The sequence below is a fragment of the Dendrobates tinctorius genome, unplaced genomic scaffold (assembly GCF_039654945.1).
Source record: "Dendrobates tinctorius isolate UK_male_01 unplaced genomic scaffold, ASM3965494v1 ptg000084l, whole genome shotgun sequence".
Lineage (NCBI taxonomy): Eukaryota > Metazoa > Chordata > Amphibia > Anura > Dendrobatidae > Dendrobates > Dendrobates tinctorius.
In genome coordinates this window covers 38223214-38241032 of record NW_027361752.1, presented here as the reverse complement: position 1 = coordinate 38241032, position 17819 = coordinate 38223214, and the positions used below count along the sequence as shown (strand labels likewise).

General features: G+C 41.7%; 1 long non-coding RNA gene across 2 annotated transcripts; it reads right to left on the bottom strand.

Annotated features, from left to right (window-relative positions):
• Window positions 1–4819: 4819 nt before the first annotated feature.
• Window positions 4820–16644, bottom strand: LOC141097400 (uncharacterized). Of its 2 annotated transcripts, XR_012233945.1 has the most exons (3): window positions 16463–16632; window positions 15051–15074; window positions 4820–10830 (listed from the first exon to the last, which is right to left on the bottom strand). It is a non-coding gene; the product is annotated as an uncharacterized lncRNA (long non-coding RNA). The 2 variants fall into 2 exon arrangements; XR_012233944.1 differs by lacking the exon at window positions 15051–15074 and having other exon boundaries at window positions 16463–16644.
• Window positions 16645–17819: the final 1175 nt, after the last annotated feature.

Below are 17819 nucleotides of genomic sequence, written 5' to 3'. Positions count from 1 at the left end.
TATATATGTTATTATAACCCAATCCTGACTTGTTCTGCTCAACAACTTGGTCCCTGACTTGTTTGGAAATCTCCTTGGTCTTCATGGTGTTTGGTTAGTGGAGCCTCTTGATAAAGGTAAAGTGTATATACTGACAGCCATGTGACACTTTTTTTTTTACATTCAACACATTAGCCAGATGATCAGCTAATGATGGACAGTAGTAGTCCTAATGTGTCAATCACTGCAGCAGGCATAGCCGTATGGGACTTGTAGTCCTATCGGACGATGCCTGCCTACACACACACAGCCCTGCCGACCCCGCACACAGTCACCGCACACACACTTCCCTCCTCCCGATCTGCGGTTTTGCTGCTGAAGTGCCCGGCTCAGTGCAAGTCAATGGGTGCAGAAATACTGCAGTTCCACACACAGAATTGACATGCTGCAGAAAATAAAATGCTGCGAATCTGCGTGTTTTTTTTTCCGTAGCATGTGCACAGCGTTTTTGGATTTCCCATTCACTAACATTGTGAGCACTCTGCACTGTGGATCTGATGCAATTCCGCTTGTCTAAAAAACGCCGCGGAAACGCATCAAAAACCGCAAAGTGTGTACATACCCTTACACTGCACACGGGGACGTCCTGACACTAAGCATGGGACTTATGAAGGGAATTGGATGCACCAGAAATTTTTAAGGTCTTCATAGCAAAAGGGATGAATACATATGCACGTGCCAATTTTTAGTTATTTGATCCCATAAATTTAATCCATGCCTGCATGTTTCTCACTTCACCTCTTCAACTTACACCACTTATTCTTGAAGCATCACACACAAATCAGATTACAAAAATATTTAAACACAGTTGGTAATGTAGCAAAATATGTAAAAAGCCAAGGGGGTGAATACTTTTGTAAGACACTGAAAAGCTATAAATAGACAGACATTAGATATACAGTATGATACATAGAATATATAGATATCCTGCAGTTGTATAATATCACATGCCCCCACATATTATAGACTTGGACCCTTTCATGTGGAGTTTTAGCCTGGTAGGTATGAATGAATGAAACATGGGTTTCCCCCCCCCCCTTTTTTTTTTTTTTTTTTAAACCACCCAGTGTCTTTTTAAAAAAAAAATTTTATTGGGTTAAATCCAGGCTAAACACCTGTTAGAGCCACATGAAAGGCACTAAAGGGTGCAAGTTTATTATAGTTGTGCTCAAAAGTTTACATACCTCGGCAGAATTTTTGCTTTCTTGGCCTTTTTCCGGAGACAGAGAATATGAATGATAACACCAAAACTTTTTCTCCATTCATGGTTAGTGGATGGGTGAAGCCATTTATTGTCAAACTACTGTGTTTTCTCTTTTCAAATCATAATGACAATCCAAAATATCCAAATGACCCTGATCAAAAGTTTACATACCCTGGTAATTTTGGCTGATAACGCGCACAGAAGGTGACACAAATGGGTTTCAATGGCTACTAAAGGAAACATCCTCACCTGTGACCTGTCTGCTTGTAATAAGTGTGTGTGCATACAAGCTGAGTGAGTTTATGGGATCCAGACAGACTCTTGCATCTTTCATCCAGCCACTGACGTTTCTGGATTGTGAGTCATGGGGAAAGCAAAAGAATTGTCAATGGATCTACGGGAAAAGGTAGTTGAACTGTATAAACAGTAAAGGGATACAAAAAGATATCTAAGGAATTGATAATGCCTGTCAGCAGCGTTCAAACTGTGATTAACAAATAGATAATCAGGGGCTTTGTAAAAACAAGACCACGGTCAGGTAAACCAACAAAGATTTTGTTCACAACTGCCAGGAAAATAGTTCGGGATGCAAAGAAAAACCCACAAATAACATCAGCTGAAATACTGAAAACTCTGGAAACTTGCGGTGTGGCTGTTTCAAGAGGCACAATAAGGAGGCATTTGAAGAAAAATGGGCGGCATGGTCGAGTCGCCAGAAGCAAGTCATTACTGCGCAAATGCCACAAAGTATCTAACAATACGCAAAACAGCACAGAGACAAGCCTCAAAACTTCTGGAACAATGTAATTTGTAGTGAGGAGAGAAAAATTGAACTTTTTGGCCACAACCATAAATGTTACATTTGGAGAGAAGTCAACAAGGCCTATGATGAAAGGAACATCACTCCTACTGTAAAACACAGAGGTGAATCCCTAATGTTTTGGGATGTGTCAGCAACAAAGACACAGGAAACTTGGTCAAAGTTGAAGGAAAGATGAATGTAGCACTTTATCAGCAAATACTGGAGGCAAATTTGCAATCATCAGCCCAGAAGTTGTGCATGGGAAGTACTTGGACGTTCCAACATGACAACGATCCAAAACACAAGGCCAACTCGACCTGTCATTGGCAATAGCAGAACAAAGTGAAGGGTCTGGAGTGGCCATCTCAGTCTCCTGACCTCAATATCATTGAGCCACTCTGAGGAGATCTCAAGCGCACAGTACATGCTAGACAGCCCAAGAATTTTCAGGAATGGGAGGCTTTTTGCCAAGAAGAGTGGGCAGCTTTACCATGTAAGAAAATAAAAAACCTTATCCACAACTACCACAAAAGACTTCAAGCTGTCATTGATGTTAGAGGGGGCAATACACGGTATTAAGAAATGGGGTATGTAAACTTTTGATCAGGGTCATTTGGATGTTTTGGGTTGTCATTATGATTTAAAAAGAGAAAACACAGTAGTTTGACAATAAATGGCTTCACCCAACCACTAACCATGAGCGTAGAAAAAGTTTTGGTGTTATCATTGATATTCTCTGAAAAAAGGCCAAGAAGGCAAAAATTCTGCTGGGGTATGTAAACCTTTGAGCACAGCTGTATATATAAAGGGATTGTGAAATTATGTATATACAGGATATCAATCTATTCTATTTATCTATTCTGACACTTCTGGCAGTGAATTGTCTGTACTCTACGGATAAAATTTCAGGTTCCTTTTGAGATGTGTGCGTAAAAATCAGACGGCTTATGCATAACCGTGTGCCATCCGTTTTTTCTCTACCATCCATTGACTTGCTTTAGAAAGTCCCACCCGCTATACACCTACTCACTGATATAACATTGGTCAGAGTGTAATGTGATTTTTTTTCTCTTTCCCCTATGACGGCACCACGGAGAGAGCGAGAGGGATCCGCCCTCAGGGACAGGAAACCTACAGGTGAAAAAGGTGGTACCTCTCTCCCACATCAGTTGGTTTCCTGTCCCTGATGGGGAACCTACAGCAGGTACCTTTAGATCGACGTGGGATGCCGGGGTCAGAACCAGTGCGGTGACAGGCAGTGGGGCTCATTAGAGCCTCAAGTAGATCCAGGCCGATCCCTCTACGCACCCCTCCCCCCCCCCCGGGACTTAAATCTAGTGCTGAATGCACTAACCAAATCTCCCTTCGAACCCATAGCGGAGGCTCCCTTTAAAGTAGTATCCCTTAAGACCTCCATCCGCATAGCCTTAACTTCTGCCCGCCGCATTAGTGATATGCAAGCTTTATCTGCCCACTCACCCTTCACTCAAGTACTGGATGATGGGGTAATCCTTAGAACCGACCCAGCCTATCTCCCCAAAGTCCCGTCGCAGTTTCATAGGACCCAGGAGATCTCCTTACCCTCCTTCTGTCCCAATCTTAAGAACTAAACGGAGGAGGTACTGCACACCTTAGATGTAAAAAGATGCCCGGTCCAATACTTGATAACCACAAGGGGATTTAGGAAGGATAGGGCTCTGTTTGTCTGCTTTCAGGGTCCATGGAAGGGTCAAAAAGCATCGAAGGCCACACTGGCGAGATGGATAAGGGACACCATCACCCTATCCTACTCCTCTTGCGGTGCAGCCATCCCAGAGGACATAAGGGCCCATTCAACCAGGGCAGTGGCATCATCTTGGGTGGAGAAAGCCGGAGCTTCAATAGACCAGATATGTAGAGCTGCCACTTGGTCTTCCCCCTCTACATTTTTCAAACATTACCGTCTAGACTTGACCTCCTCCTCAGATCTCACCTTTGGGAAAAGGGTTCTGGAGGCGGTGGTCCCTCCCTAAATGTATAATCTTTGTAATTCTCTCCGTGGTGCCGTCATGGGGGAAAGAGAAAATCGTAGTTACTTACCGATAACAGTATTTCTCTGATCCCAAGACGGCACCAGTACATCCCCTCCCTTTCACACACAGGTGTGCACATTAGAGTGAGTTAATTAGCTTTAGCATTTAGCCACACGGTGCCTCTATTAAGCTTAATTTGATTAATTTTGGATTTTGTATAACCAATTGAGTTGCAGCTGAAAGTTCTGTGTGATGCTCTGTAAACCAACGGATGTGGGAGAGAGGTACCGCCTTTATCACCTGTAGGTTTCCGGTCCCTGAGAGCGGATCCCTCTCTCTGTGGTGCCGTCATGGGATCAGAGAAATACAGTTATCGGTAAGTAACTACGATTTTCTCGCACTACACTCATCCGATTTAACGCTAATGTGAACGAGGCATTAGACTCTAGGTCTGCTGTATAATACAGCTGGCAGTATGGAGCGGGCTCAGCTCCTCAGTTTGTTGGAATGGCCCCCCTGTAGCCATGGGCCACAGCACTTTCCAGTTTGCTGGCGCCAGCTCGGTTAGGAACTGCACGCCGTATTATACCTCATTCTTCCCATTCACAAGTGTCCAATCTACATTCATGGATGGGTTATTCACATTATAACAGGAGAACGGCCATTTTATTTACAAAAGTATTATGACGTTATTCAATTTTTTTTTTTTTTTGGAGACCCCCTGAAGATCCCATTAGGTAGTAAAAATAATGAAAGAATCAGTTTCTAATCAGTCATTTTTTGTTCTTTATTTCAACCTCACTCCACGTGTTTCACAAGACAGAGCACGGGTTACATTGTACTGATAATGTAATGCTGCAGATAGATCCTGTCAGTATATAATCTCATACACAGACCGCAGAAGCCATGGGACAGACACGAAATTCATCACGTGTACCACAGGTCAGAACGCAACACCCCCAGTATCCTCAGCGGTAGAGAATGGAGCTTGGATCAGTAACATATCCATAGTACGATGGATGAGGCAGAATGGGGCGGAGAGACGCCATTAGTATCTGTATAATGCAGGCAGACAATTTTATTTATTTAGCTACAGAAATTAATACTTTACACCATAAATCAGCACAAGAACCATTTCCGGTAGACACTAGAGAGGCAGTCCCTCAAAAGAAGGATCGATATAGGGCGTCTAGTATGGGTTTAGAACGGTCACAGAGGAATATTTGTTTTCTTCCAATTATATACCTAATTAAAAGGGTTACAAAAAATAAATTACCCCCAGAAACAGTGCCCTTATCTGTCTACAGGCCATATCTGGTATTGCAGCTCAACCTTCTTCAAGAAATTATAACCGAGCTGCAACACCAGCCACTTCCTGCACACAAGTGTGGCGCTGTTTTAGGAAAGCAGCTGTGTTTTTTCTTATCTTGGAAAATTCCTTTAAAATTTGAGAAGCCCCGCCAACAATCCAATATGAGCAGGACCGTTGATGCCAATGTTTATAGAGGTCGGTTAACACATCCATATACAGCCATTCACACACTGACAACGATCTACTCAAATACGTACATAATGTACAATAGTCATAGGATTACAGAACGTCATTCTAGATAGAAGCCCCGCTCTCTAGAAGCATCAATGCAATTTGCTTTTCTAGAAATATATACAAGATAGAGTCACAATATAAAATACATTTTTCCCTTCTCCCTTACACTATGATCTGGAAGTCAAAATATGGCCTTAAAAATCTAGCGAATATATTAAATATTTCTTCCATGCTATTATATATGCTAAAATCTAATGTGCTGGAGAGGCCTAGAAGTTAGTAGGCCTCACTCGTCGCCTAGTTGAACCTAGCAACCAATCAGAGTGCAGCTTTCATTCTTTCAGAGCAGTGTAAGTGAATGTAAGCTGTGTTCTGATTGGTTGCTATGGGCAACCATGCCAGATTTGCTTTTTTAGAGTAGATAAACATGGCCTATAGTTTTTTGCTTTCTACCTGAAGCTTGTTTATTAGGATTATTCACATTGACAGCTTAGAGAAAGGATCATGTTGCGACAAGTCAATATTTTTAATCAAGCATTTCTCCCATAAATAAAAAAAATAAATAAATTGGCCATATCCGAAGAATTGTTAAAAATGCTATAAGGGTTGTTCTTCAGTATGGAAAAGCTGAGTGATGACTATTCCGGCTTCAGAACTCGCAACGAAGGTCACCTACTTTTCCCAAATCTACCTAGTATTTACCACAGCAGCTTTTTTTTTTCTTAATATGGCCGCCATAAAGGTGCATCTATAGCACGGACCAGCCGTGGGTTTAACTACATGAACATGGCAGCCTAATATATTGCTATGAGGCAATCAAGTCAGGAGAACCACAGCTGATCCGTGCTTTGACCCGTTAAACCAAGTATGGACCGCAAAGCATCCTGATCCAAAATGGTCGTCCTCATTAGTGATGAGCGAGCGCGCTCAACACTCGAGTGACAGTGGGGTGTTGCGGTACGTATTGAGTCACCATGCTCAGAGTCCCCACCCCGCACGTTACGCGACATTTAGACAGCCATTAAACATGCGGGCATTGCCTGCCATACACAGTAATACTGTAACCATGTCGGCTACGGTATTACCGTGCATGGCAAGCAATGCCCGGTGTCTCCAGCATGGCGCTAGAGCACCTGCGAGACGCGATACGTAAACAAGCACCCTGATGTCAATCGAGTGGTGAGCACGCTCGATCGTCACTAATCTTCATATATACCTTTGAGGCCATGAAGCTTGGGGCTAGGAGACCTGCAGGTGGTGTCCGAAAATGCAGAAGGGAGGGGGTGAAGCCCACCTGGAGAGTGCTGTCCCTTCTAACCATTTCTTAAAAAGTGGATGCCCACTAAAATAACACGGTCGCTACACTTTCCTACACCCCCTCAGCCGCCATAACAAACACAAAGCAGTTTCTAGCAAAGTATCAATAGCGGATTGTACTGCGGTGACTTCCATATTGTCATCCAAATTTCCCATCAACAGAAATAACCAGATAAAACTTTTTACGCTTGAAAGGAGACTTGTTCCCCCCCTTTAACCCTCTGTGTAGGGTAGAAATGCTCTTTAATCACATATGCACTGTCCTATACAGGAAATCTGTGCAGGAATGTACATACCCCCCCCGCCCCATAAATACAGCATATTATTATCATTTTGGAATATATTACGCATTCATACCTGTAAATTGAATTCATTATTGTCTAGAGAGAAAAAAAACAACACACAAATTGGACCAGACAACCATACAGTGTACTTATATAAACTACTGGCTAGGTTTAGGGTATATAGTGTATTTATACAGTGCCGTATGTATATTACATGGGATGACCCTGTTATAAAAGCCTATACGTACTCCACTCAGACCAGAGGCAGCCATATTGTGGCCAACCAAGCAACCAGTCCTCGGTGAATATTGGCTTAACCTCTACATTAGCGCAGTTGGCGAAGGATTATGAGCTCGAAATTGGAATTATGGCTGTTTTAGCACAAGCGGATGATTATGTGAGTCAGGCACGGTACAGAAGCTCAGTAATATAAAAGGTTTTGAAATGTGATGAGACGATTAAAGTGCATCATACATATATGCACCGTGATACAAACACGGCAGGCGGAGACCACCGGGAGTCAATTGTGTGATCAGTGCCAGTTTCATCTAGACAAGTAAAGGAGTGTAAAATGGGAAACTGTCAGTGGGATTAGTAATGGTTTCCCACAAGTGATGGTTTATGGAGACTCTTCCAAAGTGGTGCAGAACAGCAGCGGTTATACGTAACGTGCCCCATATAACATGGAGACATAGTAACGCAGCTGTCATAGCGGCTGATCAGATTTCCGCTTTCCTAGATCTTATGGGCAAGGGCACAACATTTTCTCTGCACCTTTTGTGCTTTTACATGAGACAGATATAATAAATTAATGCCAATGAAAAGTGAACGCGTTACTTTTAGCAACCAGAGTCCAACTATTTTTTTTCCCCCCATGGTTTGCCGAAAAATAAAAGTATTTTATACAATGGCCTGCAAAGCCATCGTGGGTAACCCTGAGTGCAGTCCTAAGGAAATGCATTCACTAGATCAAATCACTTTGTAGACTATTTAAAGTGGAGATCTATGAAATATTCTCAACCTAAGTTACAGGTCCGTACATGGTTCCCTGTAATGAGGAGAAAAAAAAAACTGTCACCATTTTGGATTATTGCACAGTTTATGGGGCCGATTCATTAGCTTGTGCCAGAAAACTGGTGTGAAAATTTTGCAAATGTCTGCGGTGTGATGTTTTTAGGACATGCTTCGCCAAATTTGTGAAAATTTGAAGAAACTTTGCAGGAGGTGACTGGTCCAAAAGTTGCATCAAGTTCATTAAGAGGCTTAAAAAACAATCCTGCTTTAATTTGCACATCTACCTCCATTGATGTACAAATGCCAGTCTTGATGAATCTGCCCTTGGGAAAACATTGATATTGTGGTGAGACTCACCAGCGCTCCCATGCCCTTTTCCTGCAGGATATGCCACATACAGAGAATTTTAGTTGAATACAAAGTTTGTTTTGCAAAGAAATACAGATTATTTTATTTCCGACTACAATGCTTATGCCAGAGGTAGATAACGTGTCCCATCACAAAGCCTACTCTCTGCCATGTCATAATATATTGCAAATTTTATATATGGTAATGTCAAATATTAAGCCGGACAAAGCCAACACTCCTAAATTTACATCTGTGCAATACATAACTATTCATGGCTGCATGGCTGCTTGTTAAGAATAAGCCAAATAATGCCAATTTTGTCCTATTTTACCTAGCAACCTATATCTGTAGATATACCACGAGACTTTTAAAAAACTGTCAAAATTATAGTATGGAACGCTGAAGCTCAATTGCAAGCTTATCTTTACAAACATGTAAGGCCGAGATTACACCCCACTGCGGATGTGCCTGGCTGTGCAATAGGGCGCATTGGTGATGGGCACAGGCGCTGGTAGACCTCAAAACTAGGACTCCTATGAAAAATAGACAAGACTAGTGCAAGGTGCATCATAGATATGGACAATTACATTGATCAGAGATTGTGCAGACATTAGTTGGAACAAAGCCTAAATGTGATTACAATGTGGGATTAATGCCCGATATCTTTAAAGAACATACAAGCTTTACTTGGAGTTTTTTATGTTGCCAGAGTATCTTGGAGGAGCCATTGGGTGGTGGTGCATGGGCACATGTTTCTGCACCATTCGATGTATCACACACAATCCACCCAAAACGATATATCAGATAAGCTATGCTTGGACCCAATACGACGATTGCTCAAAAATCACTCACCAATGAAACGTCATCTGTTCGTCTAAACTACTGTAAAGTCTCCCACACATTTGGTTCTTATTTAAAATTTGCCTTTCTTTTGTGGCAATAAAGTGGTTTACCTGTAACCTCAGTAAACTTAAAGCATACAATAATAGTTTCATACTAAAAAACCCCCAAAATAAACAGTAAGGGACCCTGTAACCAGACAATCCCCCAATAACACAAATGTATCCTTAAAAGCGGTTTCAAATGGACTAAACAGTATCTGGAGAATATGCTGCTCACTTTTTTCTGCTCTCAACACTCTGAGGCAGCATTTTAAAAATTGGATGACCTCCAAAATGGCATTTTCGGGACTTGCACCCTCTTTGATAGGGTGTCAAAGAAGTAAGCCAATCTAAAGGTGTCCTATCCAGATAGCTTCCATTTGAATGGCTTTATACGGAAGCATGCAAATTTACAACAACAAAAAAAATAAAAAAATAAAGTCACATTTGAAATGTCGTCCAGATAAACAGAAAATATAAGATATTAAATAGTGGTTTGGGGCGAGTTTACATTAGGTAGCCACGTAATTCTTCGATCACCTAGGTCATCATATTGCACACCAGAGAAAGTCAGTAGTAACATTTCGGTTATCGGTCAGCAAAATCAAAACTTTGAGAGAAGTTTGCAGACATTTTGGTAGCGGGCGGTTTGACTTTTGTCCTTGACGGGATGCGCGGAGGGGGTGGCGGCTTTCTTAAAGACATAGTAAGTGAAGATCCCGCTGGGAGAGTGTTCCAGTTGCTGTCGAATCCAGACTTCTGGGAAAGGTTTATTAAGGAGAGTCCATCAAGTTCCACTCCATTGCTGGGCAGTGACCTGTTTGAAATTAAGGTGGGGTCTTCAAACGTTACCCAACCTTTAGGATTTGGGCCTGGCATCGTGGAAAAGTTGTGAGGCAAGGAGAGACTTTTTTCTGCTGGACCCACTGTAAACATTGGCTTGCTTTGAAGCAACTCGGGTTGGCTAACAGAATGAGTCTGATCAAATATATCGGTCTGCAAAAACGCTGCAGCGGTGGTCTGGGTGGTAAATGGATTTGCAGGTTCTGCTGACCTTTCAGTGAATGGGTTTGCCGTGTGCGAGGTGTTGGTGCTATTGAGGAATGGGTTGGGCGATATTCTCAGACTGTCCCCAGACCCACAGCGGGCCGGGATCGGAGGGGGAGCAGCAAGCATGCAATTCATATTATTCAGGAGAGGAAGATGATTTGCCGATGAAGGCAACAGTATTGTCTCCTTTGGGATTAACGATGGTGAAACTGATGGTGGCGATATGTGAACGGGCACTGTCAGCTTTGAAATGGGAGGTTGTTGGAATGCCAAGTCCACAAATGGAACATTGTTAAAGTGACTTTTAAAGCCACCGACTTGATTAGATCGGTTCTGTAAGAAAGAATAACAAAAAGCGTGGAGATTAGAGAAAACTGAAGAATAGATGAAATATACACGTAATAAGTCATCTATATCCAACACTGAAATGAGCTAGGTGGAAAACAGACATCCAAAAAAATAAATAAAAAACATCCTATATGCCAAGATGCCACCATTCACTGGCTACAGAAATGAAAAGATCTACCAACCCACATGAAATGTCTTTGTTTTTGACGTTCTTCCACTACCTCATGCAATATTCATGCAAGAACTGGGATGAGAATCCAAAAAGCTTTGGGTGGTCCGATAGTCAAAAAGGCAAAGACGAGAAGTGATTTTTCCCATAGAAAATAAAAGGGTCACTAACCTCTGCAGCTTTCTTGCTTCCTTTCATCTAAATCTTAAGGTCACGCCCATAGACAATGATACAAAACATGTACGGCGCCGATGTTGTATGGGATCATTTCTTACTAAAACTACCGGGCGGAGGGAGGGTTGAGGTCCACCCCATGAACATAACCAAAGAATAGGAACAGGATTGGGTTTGTAAAGGATATGGGACACAAAGTAACTAGATCTATGAATGTGACTAATTTGGAGATTCTTGCAGAAATCCTTTTTTCCTAGTGACTCACACCATATAATTTTGTGAATGAGCAGATACAAAGTCCAGTTGGACATCACCATAGGCCCGCTGCCCATTCTATCTACAGAATGTGAGCTGCCGGAGACCTGCACAGTAAAAACCCTTACATAGTATCGCAAGCCTTCCTTGTCAAGGCCTTTAACAGTGTAACACTACAGCAGTTATTAACCTGCCTGCACTCTGCTGACTAAGTCCCAGACTACACAGTAAAGCAGACATGTCAAATGAGGAATTGTCAGGATATTACGTCTGCTTTTACACGGTCACTGCTTCCGCTCTGCTGCACACACTGACACACTGCATCAATCAGCGCTGATGCTGCTGTAATCACAGGCTTTGGCTTTTCTAATTAGCAAGCTGGTGTATGATATGCAAATTACTTCAGGTATAGGTCTCCATTTATGTCATGTTGATCCAGACGACATCAAAAGGAAGAAAATCTCCTAGTCAGTCCCATATTGAATGTGTAACTGAATTAAAGTCTTAAATGGGGTGACCACTACATTATATTAGATTACAAGCGGACCAATTGTGGTCCTAAAATAAAGAAAAAAAAAAAACATTTATCTACCGGACTCCTCTGCTCCTTGGTACTGCTGTGTGCTTCACCTCCCAGTCTTCTGCTAGCCAAGAGACTGGCCTGGGACTCCAGAAGCAGTAAGGAGGATCGGTGGCGGTCTGATAGGAGAGCATTTTTATTTATTTTTTTAAATTCAAGAACCATCTTGGTTCAATTTCTAAACTAATAAAAAGTAGTGGACATCCCCTTTAAATAGGTGTCCCCAAGATCACAAGTTATCCTCCATCTATGGGATAGGGTATAACTGACTGATCACACTAAATGTAAAACTGCTGAGCACTCCAGCGAACACGAGATAGTGGATCTAGTCCTTGTGCTCTGCAGAGCCCAGTGTTGAATGGAGTTCATGTGCACATTGCTCGGCCTCCATTTCAATATAATTGTTAAAGAGACTGTCGAAAAAAGCAGAATATAGTGCTCCTCGTCACCAGCAGTCCCTTAGTGTTTCACAGTATCAGCAAAGTGAATAATAAATCTGAAATCTCATCCACACGCTGCTTATTTTTTCTTTGCAAACTTGAACCTTCAAAGCTTTTATTTTTATTTTTCTTAAATCTGCAGCATGCCAATTTTTTCAGTTTTTTTTCCATCCAATCAGATAAATAGGAAAAAACTGAAGTAAAAGGGCACACAAAAATATGAGTATTTTATGCAGCGTTTTTACTGCCACTATTTTTTTACAGCTGAAAAACACCACACCCACAGTGAAGAATGGTGGAGGCAGCATTGTGCTTTGGGGCCTTTTTTTGGTAGCTGCAACTGGGGCTTTAGCCAAGGTGGAGTTAATCATGAACAGTTCTAAATGCAGTCCCATTTACAATGAATGCAGAGCATGCACACCTGCACGACATCCAACATGGGTGTGCAAAGTTTCCTGGTGATCCGAGTAATCAGATCAGCAAGACATCTCTGATCCTTCGGAGAGGGGCGACTTTTCATTTTGGGAACAATTAGATAAAAGTAAAACACAGAACCACATCAATATTGGAACTTGATGACTGCATAATGTCCAATTTTTGCTCATTCATGGATATGAGATGACAAAGCTGGCGATCACCCGCTGTTTATTAGTCAAGTACTGATTTCTGCAGCTGTAAGAGTTAATATGGTAGAGCAGGCAACAAGTCATGATAAAGAGTGCAGGACTTCTCTTGGCTTTTACACTAGCAATCTATTCGTCAAGGAGATGTCCGTTTAGATAGACGAGCTACGCCAGCTGGTTCAGAGGCTGAGGCTGTAGATGGGGACGGTACATGGATGAGGATACGACTGAGATAAAATACTACCAGTGACATCGATACATGTAAAATCACAAAGAATGACACCAGTGAAATGTACACAGGAGATGTAATGTTTATGTCTACCATAGAAAACTTAGGGGTTTTAGGCTAAATAAGTGCACATCTATCATCCTAACTATTAAGTGTTGTTGCACACATTGCGTTTTCGCTGGGGGAAAAACTCAGCGTTCGAGTACCAGCAAATTGAATAATTTTATTTTTTTTATCTGCAGCATATAATTATTTTAGCATTTTTGCAGTGTTTTTTTCATCCAATTAAATGAAAGAATGTAGTATATAAGGCACACAAAGCAAAGTATTTTATGCAGCATTTTTCCAGCCAATATCCTGCTGTAAAAGTCAAAATCAGAAAGAAAAACCCCACACCCACAGTGAAGAATGGTGGAGGCATGGAGATTATGTTTGTACTTCTCACCCATATTCCAAAAAGTATGTTCGGTTCAAATCACTAAAGGAACACCATACCCACGTGGAAGCAGGGTGGAGGAAACATTATGCTTTGGGGCCGTTTTTCAGCAGCATGAACTGGGGCTTAGTCAGTCAAGGTTGCGGAAATTATGAACAGTTCCAAATTTTGCAACAAAACCTTCAGACCTCTGATAAAAAGCTGAAGATGAAAAGGAATTTCACCTTTCAGCACAACGACCCTCCCAAATGGCCCAGACCTAAATCCAACTGAATCTGTGGGTGACCTGAAGAGGGTGCTGTATACGGGAGATGCCCTATCAATCATGACAGTTGTGGGGCTACTATCTGCAAGAGTGGGCAAAGATCACCAATTCTTGATGTGCCGTACTGATAGTTCTTTATATTTCCTTTTCCACCTGCTAAGATTTCAGTTTTTTTTTTTTTTAATAGATTTTTTTAGATTATGGGCTACAAGGTGGAAAAAGTCCAGAAATGATTCTTCTGAGTAGGAGTTTTTTTTCTACATGACAAAAACCTGACATTTTAACAGGGGTGCGTGGAGTTTCTATATCCGCTTTATATGCTTAATTTAAAAAGATAGACTTGTATTGATCTATTCTGATCGGGCTGACGCAGGAGAACATTTTCTGTATTGGCCCATGACCAGCACTGTGTGCTTAGGGGGTTGACTGGTGCGGCTCTATAGCTAGGCCCCTTCATACACAGCGCTGATGGCCTCCTGCGTCCGAGACAAAGTAGATCTGTCAGGACTCAGGCTGATCTCTTCAGATTAAGACACCATTTTATAGACATAACCTGTAGATCTTGCCTTTTTTGGTTTAACTTAAAATTTATGATTTTTAACCCCACTACATGCATTGAAATAAAAACAAAATGTTCCCAAATAGTGGACAATCCTTTTAAGCACGTTTAAAGTTAATTTGTTTTTAAGCAGGAAAGCCCTTTAGGGGCCATTAGAGCACGGGTAGGAGCCTGAAGCTGCATAGCACAGACCTAGTATAAGGGCTCATTCACACATTGCCCCTCGAGCACGGGTCCACCATCCGCGCTGACGGCAGGGCATCGATCCTGGCACAAACTGACAACAGATCTCGCTGCCAAGAAAAGCGCTCAGATCTTAGGAGGAGAATTTAGAGATTACCGAGAAGTAATAGATTGTCCTTTCTTTATCATGACGGCAAACTGCCGAGGTAATGACGGTTATCCGGATTATCACATGAGAGACGTATGAAGCTAGGGGTGGAATATGGGAAGTAGGGTGAAATTACTGAGGTACCTGTTACCCTGACGGTTGCTCCTGCTAGTGATAAAAAAAACAGATATTAAAGAAAAAAAGATGAGAAGAGAGAGAGAGATACAGATATACACAGCGTAATAAGCTCAACATGCAGATCCGAAATTCCAAAAAAACCTTAAACCCGTCTAGGTCCGACGAGGCAACCGCTTTATACGCTGCTCTAATGCATCTAAAGTCACACTGAAGGAGCACTAAAAATTCTAGATAAAAAAAAAACAAAACTTCCTACCGTTTTATCTCTGCAGCTCTACTTCAGATCTATATGTCTCCATGGTAACAGACTACAAACAAACACTGTGTAGTCTGATCCTGCAGCTGAACTGTACTTTAGCGAGAAGTAGAAGAAAGGTTGGAAGGAATATCACTGCAGGTTTAGACCATGGAGAGAAGCTCCATACATAAAACGGTATGTATCGTGACAAAAGATACTTAAAGGGGTATTCCCATCTCCAAGATCCTATCTCAATATGTAGTAATAATAATAATAATAATAATACATATTAGTAAGTACCTCCAATTAGAAATGTAGTATAGTTCTTCGTATTTGCCATCTCTCTTACCCTATGTCCAGGGCATTGCAGTAGCTTATTTTATTCATTTAGATGCTAAAAGCAGCTCACATCTCTATGGCAGGCTCCCTAGCCACAGCTAATTTTGACCCTCAACAATGGTGGATAGTGATGTCCCGCCTAACAATCATATTGGAAAAATTGCCTAACAGCGTTCATCATAAGCAACCAGACTGAATTGGTTGTCAAAAGTCTCTGTATTCTCAGCCATGTTTTCTTATACGGCTCCTATTGTCGTCTCAAAGTGAATGGCCGAGGTACAAAACTAAAAACTACCTGTGGACATGGGGAGCAGCATCGGAGGCTCAGCACTGGACCCGGGGAGGGTAAAACACTTTTTTAATGTATTTTGTACCAGGAGACAGGGATTCTCTGAAACTGGAATACTAGGTTGTTTTTTTGATCGTTTCCTACACTTCTGTATCATGACTGGCACGTTATAAGTGTTTGTCCCGTGTACAGTTCCAGTCCCATCTCTTAAAATGGATAAATTAATAAATTAAAAGGGGTCGTCTAGAATAAGAACAACATGGCTACTTTCTTCCTCTCCACAGATTACGTCTGGTATTGCAGCTCAGCCCTATTGTAGTGAATGGAGCAAAGCTGCAATACCACACACAACCTTAGAATACGAGAGGCGCTGTCTGATCCTACACAACCCCAGAATACAATGTATATGATAAGTCATGAAAAATAGAGAAGATATGTCTCTTCAGTTCATACACATGGGCTTCCTCCGCCTAAATGTATAGAGGCTGATAACAGAGAATACAAGTGATAACAGAAAAGCATTAGCCATGTGATGGTGAGCAGGTGACCTACCTCTTGAGAAGGTGCTTCCTCTGAAGGCAGGTTCTGGGCGGAGCGGCTACGAGGCGGTGGTTGCGGAGGAGGGTCTAGGCTTTGTGCTGGGGGAGTCTGGGAAGTAGGATGCAACGCTGTGGGTAACAGAGGCTCTGGCAGTTTTTGGCGGGGTGGCTGGGAAGTAGGGCTAGGCTGGAGAGGGGCAGCAAGCTGGGGCTTCAGAGGCTCAGGAAGAGAAGAAATCGCTATAAGTGAAGAAAACACAAAAATGGCAGCTGTCACGCAAGTCAATTCCCTTATAGTAGACCTGCTCAACACGGCTTCTAGAGAACCCATCAGCACTACAAATCATTAAGATGGCTTCAATTCAGGGGCGGACACTGACAGCTTGGGGGGCCCCTGTGCAAGAAATGTGTTTGGGACCCTCCTTTTATGGCAACCTAGAGATTAGACTATATGACAGATACATATATACTTTCATAATGTACATACATAAACATCTATAATACTGTTTCCTCTCATTATGTATACTGCCGTCCCTTATTACACAGTGCCCTCTCTTGTTATGTACAGCACCGTCCCTCATGTATCTGATTCTCGTTATTTATACCGCCCTGTTCTTTATTACATACCGTCCTCTCGTTAGATATAAACTAAAATGATTGCTTATGAAACGTGGGAAAGATTCTTGTCTGATGGAGGAGCTGATTGACTGGTTATCTGGTCAAGTGTTGCCCCATCAGCAGTCGTTTTATATCAAACAAGAGAGGGCTATGTAATAACGAGAGGACACTGAATAACAAAAATAACACGAATACACTATGCAAGGGATGGTGCTATACATAACAAGACATAATACTATGAAATAATGGGATATCACTGAACATAACAGAGAATGCCAAGTAATAAGTGACTGCCGCATACATAAGTAGAGAGGATGGTACATAATAAGGGAGGCCCTTTCCAGTAATAATGTCCCCAATCCTGGCCCCCATCCTGGTATAATGTCCCCTATCCATTGTCTTTTTTGGGGTTTTGTTTTTCAGGCATTCATTGTATGGTAAAAAGAACATGGCAGTGTGATCCTCCAGGTCAGCAAAAATCTAATATTACCAAGGTTGTATCTTTTTTAATTATTATTATTATTAGTGGTAAAAAAAAAAAATAAGGCAGAACATTTATTTTTCCTCCTTATGGCGTTTACTGTACAGGTCAATTATTTTTAGATTTTGATAGATGGGACTTTTGCGGACACTGATTTTTTATTTTTTTCCTTTCAACCTTTAGATATTTTTTACAACTTTATTTAAAGGTTATTTTTCAGTCCCTTTACGGGAGTTCAACCTACAGTTCTTTGATCGCTTGTTCTATACAA